Source organism: Schistocerca nitens, chromosome 9, assembly GCF_023898315.1.
Source record: "Schistocerca nitens isolate TAMUIC-IGC-003100 chromosome 9, iqSchNite1.1, whole genome shotgun sequence".
NCBI lineage: Eukaryota > Metazoa > Arthropoda > Insecta > Orthoptera > Acrididae > Schistocerca > Schistocerca nitens.
Genome location: NC_064622.1, coordinates 456,726,988 through 456,732,022, shown reverse-complemented (window position 1 = coordinate 456,732,022; position 5,035 = coordinate 456,726,988). Strand labels below are relative to the sequence as shown.

General features: G+C 47.1%; 10 non-coding genes across 10 annotated transcripts; 4 read left to right on the top strand and 6 right to left on the bottom strand.

Moving 5' to 3' along the window:
• Nucleotides 1–780: 780 nt before the first annotated feature.
• Trnat-ugu (transfer RNA threonine (anticodon UGU)) lies at nt 781–855 on the bottom strand. Its single transcript has one exon. It is a non-coding gene; the product is annotated as a tRNA-Thr (tRNA).
• A 331-nt stretch (nt 856–1,186) lies between these two features.
• Nucleotides 1,187–1,261, bottom strand: Trnat-ugu (transfer RNA threonine (anticodon UGU)). The gene has a single exon. It is a non-coding gene; the product is annotated as a tRNA-Thr (tRNA).
• A 331-nt stretch (nt 1,262–1,592) lies between these two features.
• Nucleotides 1,593–1,667, bottom strand: Trnat-ugu (transfer RNA threonine (anticodon UGU)). Its single transcript has one exon. It is a non-coding gene; the product is annotated as a tRNA-Thr (tRNA).
• Nucleotides 1,668–1,998: 331 nt separating this feature from the next.
• Nucleotides 1,999–2,073, bottom strand: Trnat-ugu (transfer RNA threonine (anticodon UGU)). Its single transcript has one exon. It is a non-coding gene; the product is annotated as a tRNA-Thr (tRNA).
• Nucleotides 2,074–2,404: 331 nt separating this feature from the next.
• Nucleotides 2,405–2,479, bottom strand: Trnat-ugu (transfer RNA threonine (anticodon UGU)). The gene has a single exon. It is a non-coding gene; the product is annotated as a tRNA-Thr (tRNA).
• Nucleotides 2,480–2,810: 331 nt separating this feature from the next.
• Trnat-ugu (transfer RNA threonine (anticodon UGU)) lies at nt 2,811–2,885 on the bottom strand. The gene has a single exon. It is a non-coding gene; the product is annotated as a tRNA-Thr (tRNA).
• A 388-nt stretch (nt 2,886–3,273) lies between these two features.
• Nucleotides 3,274–3,348, top strand: Trnat-ugu (transfer RNA threonine (anticodon UGU)). The gene has a single exon. It is a non-coding gene; the product is annotated as a tRNA-Thr (tRNA).
• Nucleotides 3,349–3,679: 331 nt separating this feature from the next.
• Nucleotides 3,680–3,754, top strand: Trnat-ugu (transfer RNA threonine (anticodon UGU)). Its single transcript has one exon. It is a non-coding gene; the product is annotated as a tRNA-Thr (tRNA).
• Nucleotides 3,755–4,085: 331 nt separating this feature from the next.
• Trnat-ugu (transfer RNA threonine (anticodon UGU)) lies at nt 4,086–4,160 on the top strand. Its single transcript has one exon. It is a non-coding gene; the product is annotated as a tRNA-Thr (tRNA).
• A 331-nt stretch (nt 4,161–4,491) lies between these two features.
• Nucleotides 4,492–4,566, top strand: Trnat-ugu (transfer RNA threonine (anticodon UGU)). Its single transcript has one exon. It is a non-coding gene; the product is annotated as a tRNA-Thr (tRNA).
• Nucleotides 4,567–5,035: the final 469 nt, after the last annotated feature.

Genomic DNA, 5,035 nt, shown 5'->3' with positions numbered 1-5,035 from the left:
AGAGGTGTGAATGGGTAACAACATCATTTAACCATACATTAGATTTGCATGCTCTCAGAAAAAATTATAGCTGTAGTTTCCACTTGCTTTCAGCTGTTTCACTGACATGACAGTAGGTTCGATTTCGTTGTAGTTATAAGTCCAGATCAGCCAATGACACAGAATGTTGCCTGCAACTGCCGGAAAGGCTGGATCCTCTCTTCAGGAGAAATATGTTTGTCTGATATTTCAACAGAGATCCCTCCAATATTATTGTATCTACGGTATGAATATCTGTACTGATGAGTCACCCTGTGAACCCAAGGTCCATAGCATAAGGGGATCACCCATAGTGAAGGATAAGCAGGTTCTCCCTTAAATCTCACTGAATTATCGTTAATGTTTCCATCTTTTTTAGCGATCACGTCTTGTTTGTCCATTACAGCAGTTGGTAAAAAGATTTAGACACCACTAAAATTTTATCATAATATAATCCTCAGTTAATTATCACTAATTCACTGCTCTAGCTATAAATGGCAACCGTTCTTCAAAGTACAAAAACATTCATAGTTGCCATGTTAATATCTTTCTTGTCAATAACCATCCCCTCATTTACTAAAATAAATTGTACGCACTTCCAGTAAATGTACGTCACATGCATCAAAATAAACATCATTCTATGTTACATGGCTATTCATTGGCAATCTAGTCATAAATATCATAATTGAAATGATAATTAAATGAACACCCTAGCTGCAAGCAGGCGTTGATACACTTCGTTGGGGACATGTTGAAAATGTGTGCCCCGACCGGGACTCGAACCCGGGACCTCCTGCTTACATGGCAGACGCTCTATCCATCTGAGCCACCGCGGGCACAGAGGATAGCGCGTCTGCAGGGACTTATCCCTTGCACGCTCCCCGTGAGATCCACATTCCCAACATGTCCACAACACTACTTTCGTAGTGCGCCTATTAGATGTTTGCCCATCATACTCATTACTCGTGGCAGAGTAATCTACCAAGTCCCGTACGAGTTCGGGCATAGCGTGTGCGTTCGCACACAAGAAGGTCAAAGGCTGGGAACCCATATTTATTTTAACTATATATGACCATGCAGCTTTACTAGAATTGAAATGATAATTAAATGAACACCCTAGCTGCAAGCAGGCGTTGATACACTTCGTTGGGGACATGTTGAAAATGTGTGCCCCGACCGGGACTCGAACCCGGGACCTCCTGCTTACATGGCAGACGCTCTATCCATCTGAGCCACCGCGGGCACAGAGGATAGCGCTTCTGCAGGGACTTATCCCTTGCACGCTCCCCGTGAGATCCACATTCCCAACATGTCCACAACACTACTTTCGTAGTGCGCCTATTAGATGTTTGCCCATCATACTCATTACTCGTGGCAGAGTAATCTACCAAGTCCCGTACGAGTTCGGGCATAGCGTGTGCGTTCGCACACAAGAAGGTCAAAGGCTGGGAACCCATATTTATTTTAACTATATATGACCATGCAGCTTTACTAGAATTGAAATGATAATTAAATGAACACCCTAGCTGCAAGCAGGCGTTGATACACTTCGTTGGGGACATGTTGAAAATGTGTGCCCCGACCGGGACTCGAACCCGGGACCTCCTGCTTACATGGCAGACGCTCTATCCATCTGAGCCACCGCGGGCACAGAGGATAGCGCGTCTGCAGGGACTTATCCCTTGCACGCTCCCCGTGAGATCCACATTCCCAACATGTCCACAACTCTACTTTCGTAGTGCGCCTATTAGATGTTTGCCCATCATACTCATTACTCGTGGCAGAGTAATCTACCAAGTCCCGTACGAGTTCGGGCATAGCGTGTGCGTTCGCACACAAGAAGGTCAAAGGCTGGGAACCCATATTTATTTTAACTATATATGACCATGCAGCTTTACTAGAATTGAAATGATAATTAAATGAACACCCTAGCTGCAAGCAGGCGTTGATACACTTCGTTGGGGACATGTTGAAAATGTGTGCCCCGACCGGGACTCGAACCCGGGACCTCCTGCTTACATGGCAGACGCTCTATCCATCTGAGCCACCGCGGGCACAGAGGATAGCGCGTCTGCAGGGACTTATCCCTTGCACGCTCCCCGTGAGATCCACATTCCCAACATGTCCACAACACTACTTTCGTAGTGCGCCTAATACATATTTGCCCATCATACTCATTACTCGTGGCAGAGTAATCTACCAAGTCCCGTACGAGTTCGGGCATAGCGTGTGCGTTCGCACACAAGAAGGTCAAAGGCTGGGAACCCATATTTATTTTAACTATATATGACCATGCAGCTTTACTAGAATTGAAATGATAATTAAATGAACACCCTAGCTGCAAGCAGGCGTTGATACACTTCGTTGGGGACATGTTGAAAATGTGTGCCCCGACCGGGACTCGAACCCGGGACCTCCTGCTTACATGGCAGACGCTCTATCCATCTGAGCCACCGCGGGCACAGAGGATAGCGCGTCTGCAGGGACTTATCCCTTGCACGCTCCCCGTGAGATCCACATTCCCAACATGTCCACAACACTACTTTCGTAGTGCGCCTATTAGATGTTTGCCCATCATACTCATTACTCGTGGCAGAGTAATCTACCAAGTCCCGTACGAGTTCGGGCATAGCGTGTGCGTTCGCACACAAGAAGGTCAAAGGCTGGGAACCCATATTTATTTTAACTATATATGACCATGCAGCTTTACTAGAATTGAAATGATAATTAAATGAACACCCTAGCTGCAAGCAGGCGTTGATACACTTCGTTGGGGACATGTTGAAAATGTGTGCCCCGACCGGGACTCGAACCCGGGACCTCCTGCTTACATGGCAGACGCTCTATCCATCTGAGCCACCGCGGGCACAGAGGATAGCGCGTCTGCAGGGACTTATCCCTTGCACGCTCCCCGTGAGATCCACATTCCCAACATGTCCACAACACTACTTTCGTAGTGCGCCTGCTTGCAGCTAGGGTGTTCATTTAATTATCATTTCAATTCTAGTAAAGCTGCATGGTCATATATAGTTAAAATAAATATGGGTTCCCAGCCTTTGACCTTCTTGTGTGCGAACGCACACGCTATGCCCGAACTCGTACGGGACTTGGTAGATTACTCTGCCACGAGTAATGAGTATGATGGGCAAACATCTAATAGGCGCACTACGAAAGTAGTGTTGTGGACATGTTGGGAATGTGGATCTCACGGGGAGCGTGCAAGGGATAAGTCCTTGCAGACGCGCTATCCTCTGTGCCCGCGGTGGCTCAGATGGATAGAGCGTCTGCCATGTAAGCAGGAGGTCCCGGGTTCGAGTCCCGGTCGGGGCACACATTTTCAACATGTCCCCAACGAAGTGTATCAACGCCTGCTTGCAGCTAGGGTGTTCATTTAATTATCATTTCAATTCTAGTAAAGCTGCATGGTCATATATAGTTAAAATAAATATGGGTTCCCAGCCTTTGACCTTCTTGTGTGCGAACGCACACGCTATGCCCGAACTCGTACGGGACTTGGTAGATTACTCTGCCACGAGTAATGAGTATGATGGGCAAACATCTAATAGGCGCACTACGAAAGTAGTGTTGTGGACATGTTGGGAATGTGGATCTCACGGGGAGCGTGCAAGGGATAAGTCCCTGCAGACGCGCTATCCTCTGTGCCCGCGGTGGCTCAGATGGATAGAGCGTCTGCCATGTAAGCAGGAGGTCCCGGGTTCGAGTCCCGGTCGGGGCACACATTTTCAACATGTCCCCAACGAAGTGTATCAACGCCTGCTTGCAGCTAGGGTGTTCATTTAATTATCATTTCAATTCTAGTAAAGCTGCATGGTCATATATAGTTAAAATAAATATGGGTTCCCAGCCTTTGACCTTCTTGTGTGCGAACGCACACGCTATGCCCGAACTCGTACGGGACTTGGTAGATTACTCTGCCACGAGTAATGAGTATGATGGGCAAACATCTAATAGGCGCACTACGAAAGTAGTGTTGTGGACATGTTGGGAATGTGGATCTCACGGGGAGCGTGCAAGGGATAAGTCCCTGCAGACGCGCTATCCTCTGTGCCCGCGGTGGCTCAGATGGATAGAGCGTCTGCCATGTAAGCAGGAGGTCCCGGGTTCGAGTCCCGGTCGGGGCACACATTTTCAACATGTCCCCAACGAAGTGTATCAACGCCTGCTTGCAGCTAGGGTGTTCATTTAATTATCATTTCAATTCTAGTAAAGCTGCATGGTCATATATAGTTAAAATAAATATGGGTTCCCAGCCTTTGACCTTCTTGTGTGCGAACGCACACGCTATGCCCGAACTCGTACGGGACTTGGTAGATTACTCTGCCACGAGTAATGAGTATGATGGGCAAACATCTAATAGGCGCACTACGAAAGTAGTGGTGTGGACATGTTGGGAATGTGGATCTCACGGGGAGCGTGCAAGGGATAAGTCCCTGCAGACGCGCTATCCTCTGTGCCCGCGGTGGCTCAGATGGATAGAGCGTCTGCCATGTAAGCAGGAGGTCCCGGGTTCGAGTCCCGGTCGGGGCACACATTTTCAACATGTCCCCAACGAAGTGTATCAACGCCTGCTTGCAGCTAGGGTGTTCATTTAATTATCATTTCAATTCTAGTAAAGCTGCATGGTCATATATAGTTAAAATAAATATCATAGCATTTCAAACAATTATCCAACATTAAAAAGTTCATAAATTTATTGAAAAGAATGCTATCGTCATCATGATCATAAGAATATTCATTTATTTTCCAATCATTTTCCAGTCATATGTCGCCTGTGATATCTGGTCTGTTGAGCATCCAGCACAGTCCTGGCATCCCGGATAAATCACGAAAATCCACCGGTTTAACATGCACACTATGGTTCGAGTCCTGTGCTCGGAACCCAAAGACGGGGCCTCCATGTTAGTGGAAAACGGCACGCTTCATATCGACAGATAGGATCCGTCAAAAATCTCCGCAAGTCTTGCCTGCAGTTCTGTCTCTTCACAAAAATCGCCTC